The sequence below is a fragment of the Miscanthus floridulus genome, chromosome 17 (assembly GCF_019320115.1).
Source record: "Miscanthus floridulus cultivar M001 chromosome 17, ASM1932011v1, whole genome shotgun sequence".
Lineage (NCBI taxonomy): Eukaryota > Viridiplantae > Streptophyta > Magnoliopsida > Poales > Poaceae > Miscanthus > Miscanthus floridulus.
Genome location: NC_089596.1, coordinates 85501443 through 85510074, shown reverse-complemented (window position 1 = coordinate 85510074; position 8632 = coordinate 85501443). Strand labels below are relative to the sequence as shown.

The window sequence follows — 8632 nt, the reverse complement described above, 5'->3', positions numbered from 1 at the left end:
CGATAGGAAAAAAAAACTAACCCCCTTGATGATGATTAGCTACACTGTGTGGAATGTGTGCGATTGCGATCTAATCCCCTTGATGATTTACAGGCGAAATGTGAGCCCGTACAGGTGTATTACGGGTAGAGGCAGCGCGTCCCGTTCTTCTTTCACCGGGGAAAAAAAAGGAACCATCCGCGGCAGTCCACGTTCTACGGAGCGCACCCAAAGCTGGCCGTACAAGCGAAGCCATCATCACACGAGTACGCCTGCTGCGTGCTTTACGTGCTTGCCGATATTAAAGGCGCCCACCGTGCATGCCGGTCTGCCGGAGCCGCACACACACCAGACTCCTGCTGGCTGCTGCTGCTGCTAGTATATCAGTTGCCTCGGGGGAGCTGGAGTACGTGCGAGGCCGATGTGATGCGGCTACAGTGCGTGCGGGGGACACCGGCCAGGCAAGCAGCAGGCTGCCTCGCGTCCGCTCATCATCGTCATCGTCATCTATCCCGCCATCCCGGTATCCCCTCCCCTCGTCCCGTGTCTATTCGCCCCCAGCCCCCGGACGGCCGCTTCCGGGTTCCGGCTTCGCATTTGGCTGTTGGCTCCTTGCTAGCTACTTCCTTCTCCAACCACTCGAGCGAGCCCTGATCCGTGCTAGCTAGAGCGGGCGAGTCACCGAGCTGCCTCCGATCGAGGTCTAGCACTAGCAGCTAGCTGGCCGTCTTCTTCCGCCGGCGGCAGAGGTTGCTGGCTAAGCTAAAGCAAGAGAGGTACGGCACGGTACGGTGGGTGGTGGACTGGTGGTTCAGGTGATGCCGCCGCCGTTGCTCATGGTGGGGAGGCAGCCGAGGTGGTGGAGGGGGAAATCCGGCGGATCCGCGCGGACGCTCGGCGTTCGCAGTGGTGGTGGTTGCCCTCGTCGTCTCCCTCTGCTTCATCGGCAGCCGTCTCACGGGGACGACACAGCTGGGTGGCGGCTCCCAGCTCGCTTCAGGTAATAAGCTCAACTAGCTGCTTCGTTCAATCTCCTGCTGCGTAAAAACAGCTCAGCGGTGCTCATCTTTCGTTTTTTTTGAGGAATCATTTGCTCATCTTTCGTACCCACACAAAAAAAATAATCATTGCATGTTCTCAGAAAAATGATCATCCTTGTTGTGCGTTCGTCGGTGGAAGTGTATATAGAGATTCTTGTTGCGTTTTTCCTCTTTTTTCTCTGCCCAGAACGACTGCTTGTACTGTTAGTGCACATGCAGTTTGCTGATAACTGGAGAAGTGGAGAGAAGGCGCATGATCTGCACTTCTGCAGCAGCACAGTTTCCCTTTTCTAGTGCAACATTGGTTGTACTGCCTGGTGATCATCACTTATTTCAGTTCCTTCTCCGTGAACAGATTCCGGGAGGACCGTGGCAGCGGCAGCAGGAGCCCATCCCGGCGATCAGGTGGTGGCGACTGATGAGGTGCGTTAGTTCATTCCTCGTCTCGTTTCATTCATTAACGAAAACACAACACGGGACATCTAAAAAAACGCAACACGGGTACTGTATCAGTCGTATTTTTCAGCCAAGGAATAGCGTTTTCTTACCACGATAAATCAGCGAATGATATTTTTCGGCCTGACTTTTCAGGAAAGTAAACAGAGCCATATGGATGGCCACTTCATGTTTGGCCTCTGGTTGTTAGCAAGAGGCCGGCTTAGAGTTAAGTATGTAAAGCATGTAGTAGGTGACATGTCTAAATCGCACGTACGGTACGGTACGGTACGGTACCAAGCAGCTGCGCATCTGTGAGCCGGCCGCAGTCACGAATCGATCTCCACCGTGCAGGGGTGGTGAATCGTTGTCGCGCCTCGTAAAAGGGCCTCCGCCGCACGACGGCGCGGCGAGCCCGCCGGTCTCGATCACCATTGCGCGCAGCAGCTGCTGTCGCTCCTGCCAGCTTCACGACGGCCTACGTCCGGCGACGTCCCCGTCCCGTCCCAACAGGCCTTCCACCGTTACACGCCGGCAGGGCCCGGTGGCCCAGGCCCACCCTGAGCGACCATACCATGCATCATATTGACATTCAAAACCCCAATTACATTCCCGCGGTCGTTCACTGGTTTCTAGTCCAGCGAACTATCCGACCGAACAAGCCCACACGGCTCGACCATACTCCGTGCTACTGCTGCTGCATTGCATGTTTTTGGATTCGCCGTTGTATTTATTGGCCGTAAACAAAAGAAACTTTAACCACCATGCATGCATGCATGTCTCTTTATACTACTTCGTACTAGCCGCAGGTGCGTCCATTTTTTTTCTACTTTTTTCTTTTACCTTTTTATTTTTTAGAGCAAGGCTAATAATACAGCCGGCTTGCTGGCTGTAAGGTTTCTTACAGCCTTCTCTCAGCCCACTCATATAGTAGTTGGCTCTTTACCGTTAACACATGGCCCACTTGTCTCTCTCACAGACTTTCTTGGTTCTTGTGCCCAAGCCGGCTGTAAGCTTACAGCCCGCTTCTCCTCTCTCTCCTCCCCTCTCTCCTCCACCTCAGCATTTAGTCGGCTTACAGCCTACTATTATACTTGCTCTTATACAAGTTATTTCGTTCGTATTTCTACTAATATGGTATGATATTAATTTGTACATCTAAATTCTTGAATATAACTTATTCATCCAACTTTACATCTAAGTCATTCGTCAAAGTTATATATCTACGTTATACAAGTAAGTTATACACATAACTTTTTTTTTAAAAAAAAATTTAAGTTATACACATAACTTAATTTTATGCATAACTTATCACCACCACTTATATATCACAACTTTACAATATAATATTTTGCAGAGCAAAACTTATTAGTAAAAGTTTTTATCAGAACTTCGTTGGGTAGCGTTGGCAAGTTATATAAAATAACTTATGTACATAAATTGTAGAATAATTTATGCACCATCTAATGTGTTTCATAACTTTTGTACATATAAGTTGTGTACACTGTATATTCACATAACTTTTATACTAAGTTATGCACCTAACTTTTATGCCCAACATATATTCACAACTTGGATAATATAATATTTTGTACTAAGTCGTGTTTCATAAATTTTGTGTTTGGTATAAGTTATAAATTAATTTGTTCTTTTGTGTTTAATAACTTTTGTGTTTCCAAATTTAGCATAAGTTATAAGTTAATTCGTTACTTTCTGTTTAATAACTTTTGTACATAGTTGCATTTCATAACTTCTGTACCATCCGAGTTTTGGCATAAGTTATAAGTTATAAATTTATGATATAAGTTAATACACAGCAAATGGGTACTAGAATAAAATTCTTCGAAACTATATGCAAGTGGGGTTTAGTTTTATTCGCCTCGTTACGCAGAACACACCGGTGCAGACGGAATTGAAAACGGATACATCGTTCTGAAGTTATAGCAATTTAAAATAAATGATTTGCTTTTTTCTAGCTTACGTCAGCATGATGTCACAACCAGCTGAAATGTGTGGGCGCATGCAGCGGTTCGCTTGATTGACGGCCGAGCACGCGAAAAGAGAAGGAGCCCGCGCGGCACTATCTAAATACGGAAAGAGTTGGGAATTATTTTATCTAAAAAAAGGAGGCTGCTGCGGTCAGAATATTATTGTTCGCCGAATTCGAATGCAATGAGCGTTCATGAATTTGCTGCGTCGAATCAAAACACCATGACAGGCTAGGAAAGGGCTGCTTTCCTCGATCGATTGATGAACTTGTAATAACAAGATGGAGTATTTGTGTTTCTGTTCGCGTGTGATTGCAGATGCAGGAGGAGCTGGTTTACATCGTCGGACGACGACGCCTGCTGTCGGGCGGCCTGGGGTCGCATCCGCCACGGTGCACCACCAAATGCGGCAGCTGCAACCCGTGCTACCCGGTGCACGTGTCCGTGCCGCCGGGGGTGCTGGTCACCACCGAGTACTACCCGGAGGCGTGGCGGTGCAAGTGCCGGAACCAGCTCTACATGCCGTGACCGTGAGGCGTGAGCGACTACTTGCCACAAGCCGTTCGATCGGCGCGTAAACATCCGAAACGCGCAGGCGCAGCAGACGATCCAAGTGGAGACGACCAAGAAAGGCGGCCTGCCCAATGGTCGAGTCGCGACGCCGGCGTTCGCGTGCGTGCGTGGCACCGGAGCGTGTGCCGCTGTGCCTGGCCCGGCGCGGCGGTGCGCGCGAGGCCGCGCGTGGTGTGGCCTACCCTCGGCAGGCCGGGCAGAGAGGGCGAGCCGCGCGCTGCCATGTGCCGTGCCCGTGTGTGTAGCGCTGAGAATCGGGCAGTACGCCGCGGCCCTACCACGAGGCGCGCACGGCAGGGACGCAGGGCGCCGTGGTAAGAAGGCTGCGGCTGCTTTGCCCCGGCGTACTGTTCATATTGTTCATATATGATTTGCGATTTTTTTTTTCTCTTCGTGTCTTCTAGAATCGACCCACTTTTGCGTGTTGTATTTTGAGCTGCTACATGTATATGCTGTTGCGTTCGTACATTTTGCATTAGAAGTTTCAATTGAATCAAATTTCTTTAATTTTGATTAAGTTTTAAAAATATTATTGATATTTATGACTCCAAGAAAATAAACGAGAAAAAACACATTTCGTTATTATTTGTTAGTATTTTTTATAGATTTGGTTAATTTTAAAACTGTTTGATTCTTGGAAAATAAGAATTAGTTCGCCATGTTCGCTTGAGCTACTTTTCAGTCATAAAACAGTGTTTTTTCTCTCATAATATTTCAGCATAAGCATCAACATAAGTCAAATTTCAGCATAAGCGTATATTCTTAGGGGTATGGGTCAAATTTCAGCATAAGCGTATATTCTTGGGGGTGGGGGACGGATGGAGTAATCCTGGTACCGTACTCCCTCTATCAACAAAAGAATAGAATTATAGAATTTGTGTCGGTCAAACTAGCTCAACTTTGATTAAGTTTATAGTAAATAGTATTATCATTTATGTCACTAAATATATTAATAATAAAAATATATTCTATAACAAATCTAATGATACTTATTTTATATCATAAATGTTATTATTTTTAAATAATTTTAGTCAAACTTAAACTGTTTTGATTTCTAAATAAAAAGCAAGAATTGCATTCTCTCGACCGGCAGTGGCTGCACCGCGACACGAGCCGCAGGCGTGCATGCATGGCAAATCTGAGAAACGCAATGCAGCCATTTGGAGCGTTTGCGGGTGGACTTTATGTTTAGCACGCGCATAGGAGTGCACGGCATGGCGCTGCGGCCACAGGCGGCAAGCCGGAATGGCACACACACAACCTGCTGGTGTACAATGCGTGTGGCAGATTTGAGGCCCGACTGGTGTCAGATTGGCCCTGGCCAGTCCCGCGAGTTCGCGACCGCAGGCGGCAGCCTGCAGGGCGTGTGAGGTGGTAATTTTTGGCAAAATCACGGACGGTCGCAGATGACCTGCTCGTCGGTCGTACTCCATGCACGAGTCCCCCAGTGGTTGCTGAGCCGTCCTCAGTGGCTCATTAGCTTCATGGATCGACAGTGCCACTGTTTTCTATATATGGGTCTATGTATAGTTTGATATACTACTAAGGGTCTGTTTAATGAAGCTTCTCAAACAGCTTTATTAGCAAATTCACCACTTCCCCCAACAAAACACTTAAAATTTTAACAGCTTTATCAGATAAGCTCCTTAAATCAGGAGCTGCAGGCGAGTGGTGGAGCACCAAAAAATATAGCTTTACCAGTCTCCCTTTGGCTGTCGTGGGTCTAGTGCACGGCCATGGTTCCATTAATTTGCCCCCGGCAGCATGTGTATTTGTTTAAACTCTTCTACTTAATACAATGATACATAAATCTTTTACGTATCCGAGAAAAAAATTATACCGGCAGCATGGGGAGGGACGAAGGCGGCTCTTTACAGACAGACTAGCGTGAGGAGGGGTGGAGACAACCAAAAGGATCTAGAATTCTAGGTGGCTAGAGGAAAGTTGAATGGTCTATAATTTTTTTTCTACAAATACACAAATACTAGAGCAAAGTAGTTAGTAAAATAAGCAAACCTAATAGGCACTAATTTTCCTAGCTGTAATATCATCCAATGCAAACCCTACACAATGTTTTTTTTGAGGAAAACAGGAGGGGTTGCACCCTACTGATCTTTATTATAAACAACAAACAAAGTTTTCCAAGTACAGCCTTCAGGAGACCAAAAAAAAAGAAACATAAAAAATAAGCAAGATTACACAAAGTTGTCTAGCCATAGTTGTAACTGTAGTTGAAGATCCTTCTTACCTCTGAGTTTAACTCGAGCGAGTTCATATTTGAAGACCACTTTGCAAGATTGCAGAGAATGCTGCAGGTTTCTGAAAATGGCATCTGTCGGTGCAGAAAGTGACCAACAAGTAAATATTTGTAGTTTTGTCGTACGTTGTGATCGAAGGTCGCCTAGCACTCAATGACACAGGGTTTATATTGGTTCAAGCAACGTGCCCTACGTCCAGTTTGAGTCGGTCGGTGACTTTATTCCTGAGCCCAGGCGCTCGAAGTTTGCAGTGGGGTTACAAACGAGAAGAAGAAAGATGGGGGGTATGAGAGATCCGGTTGGGCTCCGGTCGGAAGGGCCGAGAGCGACAGGAGCTCCGCTATGAGCTAAGTGTTCAAGCGTGTGCTTGAGGTTCGAACCTGACGGTTCTGTGGTTGTGAACTAGTGAACTTGATCGATCTAATGAATATGGAACCACTTGAATGTTGGGAGAGAGCACATCCCCTTTTATAGATGAAGGAGACGGCCTTACAAGTGAGAGGGAGAGAGTACGTATGCTTCTAAGCCTTATTGCCCTCGCCGGCGGGTACAAGATGATGGTAGGTGCCCACAACATTGTTGGATGTCGGATGCACGTGGGAGGCTGCGTCGTTTTGTTCGGCTATGGCAGATGTCGGTACCTGCTATACTGTTGATGCCCAGAGGCATGTGAGAAGTTTCACCAAGTTCACTCGGTACGGTAAATGCTGGCTCCCACAACACTATCGATGCCCAGAGGCATGTGGGGAGAGCCTTACCGTATGGGAGTTAATGGCGCCCACAACACTATAGGGAAAAATGTCGGCGCCTATAACACTGTTTGTGTCAGGGAGGTTGTAGAGTACTTTTTCTGTAGGTGTACAGGGTACGGTCCCTGGTATCGTGGTTTGACTTGTGCGCCCTGCCTTGCTTTCTCCACCCGTTTCCTGGTCCTTACCGAGCGGGCGTCCCCGGTCGGTTGGTCCCAGTCGGCTCTGATTGCGCCAGTCGGAGAAGAGCTATGAGCAGGGTTTTGGCGTACCCCGGTCGGAGACGTGGGGTCAGAGTCGGAAGTAGTGCTTTGGCCAGGCCATTCGGTCGAAGAGACCGTCCGGAGGCAGGCTGGAGATCGAAGTGAGCACTCCGGTCGGAGAGGTGGGCCGGAGTCAGAAAACAGGCGCCATTCCTCCTTGGGCAAGCCTTATCGTTGATCGGATCGCCCTTCTGGCCTGTTGTTCAGATACCTAGGCTGGCCCATGAGTTGCGCGTTGTTTGCTTGGGCCGAGCCTTTGTTGGGAAGCCGGTCCGAGAGGGACCCCAGGTTTATGAACCCGACAGGAGCCCCCGAGCCCCCGGATGATTCGGACAGAATCGTCTAGGAGATTTTTGTCTTGACGACAAGTGCGCGTGAGCGCACCCGTGGGTGTAGCCCCCGAGTCCCTGGGTGACTCGGGCAGAATCGTTCGGGGGGGGGGGGTTCATGTTGCCAGTGGGGAGGTTTTCGTTTCGTTAGCGGGTGGGCGTGAGCGCACCCACGGGTGTAGCCCCTGAGCCCCCGGGCGGTTCGGGCATAATCATCCGGGGGTGTTTGTTAGCGGGCGTGTGTGCGTGTTTTTTAGTCAAGACAGAATTGTCAACCAAGGTGTCGTTGCGCAGCTGAGGCGTTTAGTTTTGGGATCGGGCGAGGTAGAGCTCGTGGATCCTAGCGTCGGTGCGCGCCATGGGATCGGGCGAGGCAGTTTGTTTAGGGATCGGACGAGACAGAGCTCACAGGTCCTGGCGTCGGTGCACGTCGTGGGATCGGGTGAGTCAGAGTCGTGGATCCTGGCCTTGGTGCAGCCCGCGCAGCCGAGATAGTTAGTTTAGTTAGTTTTAGGGGTTGGGCGAGCCGGAGTTCGTGGATCCTGATGGGGTGAGTTCAGGGTCACAGACCTAGGCGTTTGGTGTGCAGTCGAAGCGTAGCCGATGGATGGGGCGATTTCAGGGTTGTAGACCTGGGCGTTTTGGTGTACAGTTGAAGCGTAGCCGATGGATGGGGCGAGTTCGGGGTCGCAGACCCGGGCGTTTGGTGTCTTGAGCCCCGAGCCCTATTGGGCTTTGGTAGGGGTTGGTTTGACTTGTGTGCGTTATCCTGTCCTTGGTTTCTCACAACCAGAGGGGCTGAGTTTTATCCCTTGTCCCGATCACTCGGGCTCGAGTGACGCGCTCAGTGAGTTCGCTAACTGGTATGATCGAGTGGAATCCGGGTCCGTCGTTCGTGATGGGATCGGCATAGCCCTCTTGTGACATTCCACTACTCCTTTACCCGCAACCTGGCAGATGCCTGGGTCATTTTGGAGACCAACCCGGGTGCCCTGATGGCCTCCCCTCGATGGAGATT

General features: G+C 49.2%; 1 pseudogene; it reads left to right on the top strand.

Annotated features, from left to right (window-relative positions):
- The first annotated feature begins 325 nt into the window (after positions 1 to 325).
- LOC136517618 (polygalacturonase-like) lies at positions 326 to 4498 on the top strand (annotated as a pseudogene).
- Positions 4499 to 8632: the final 4134 nt, after the last annotated feature.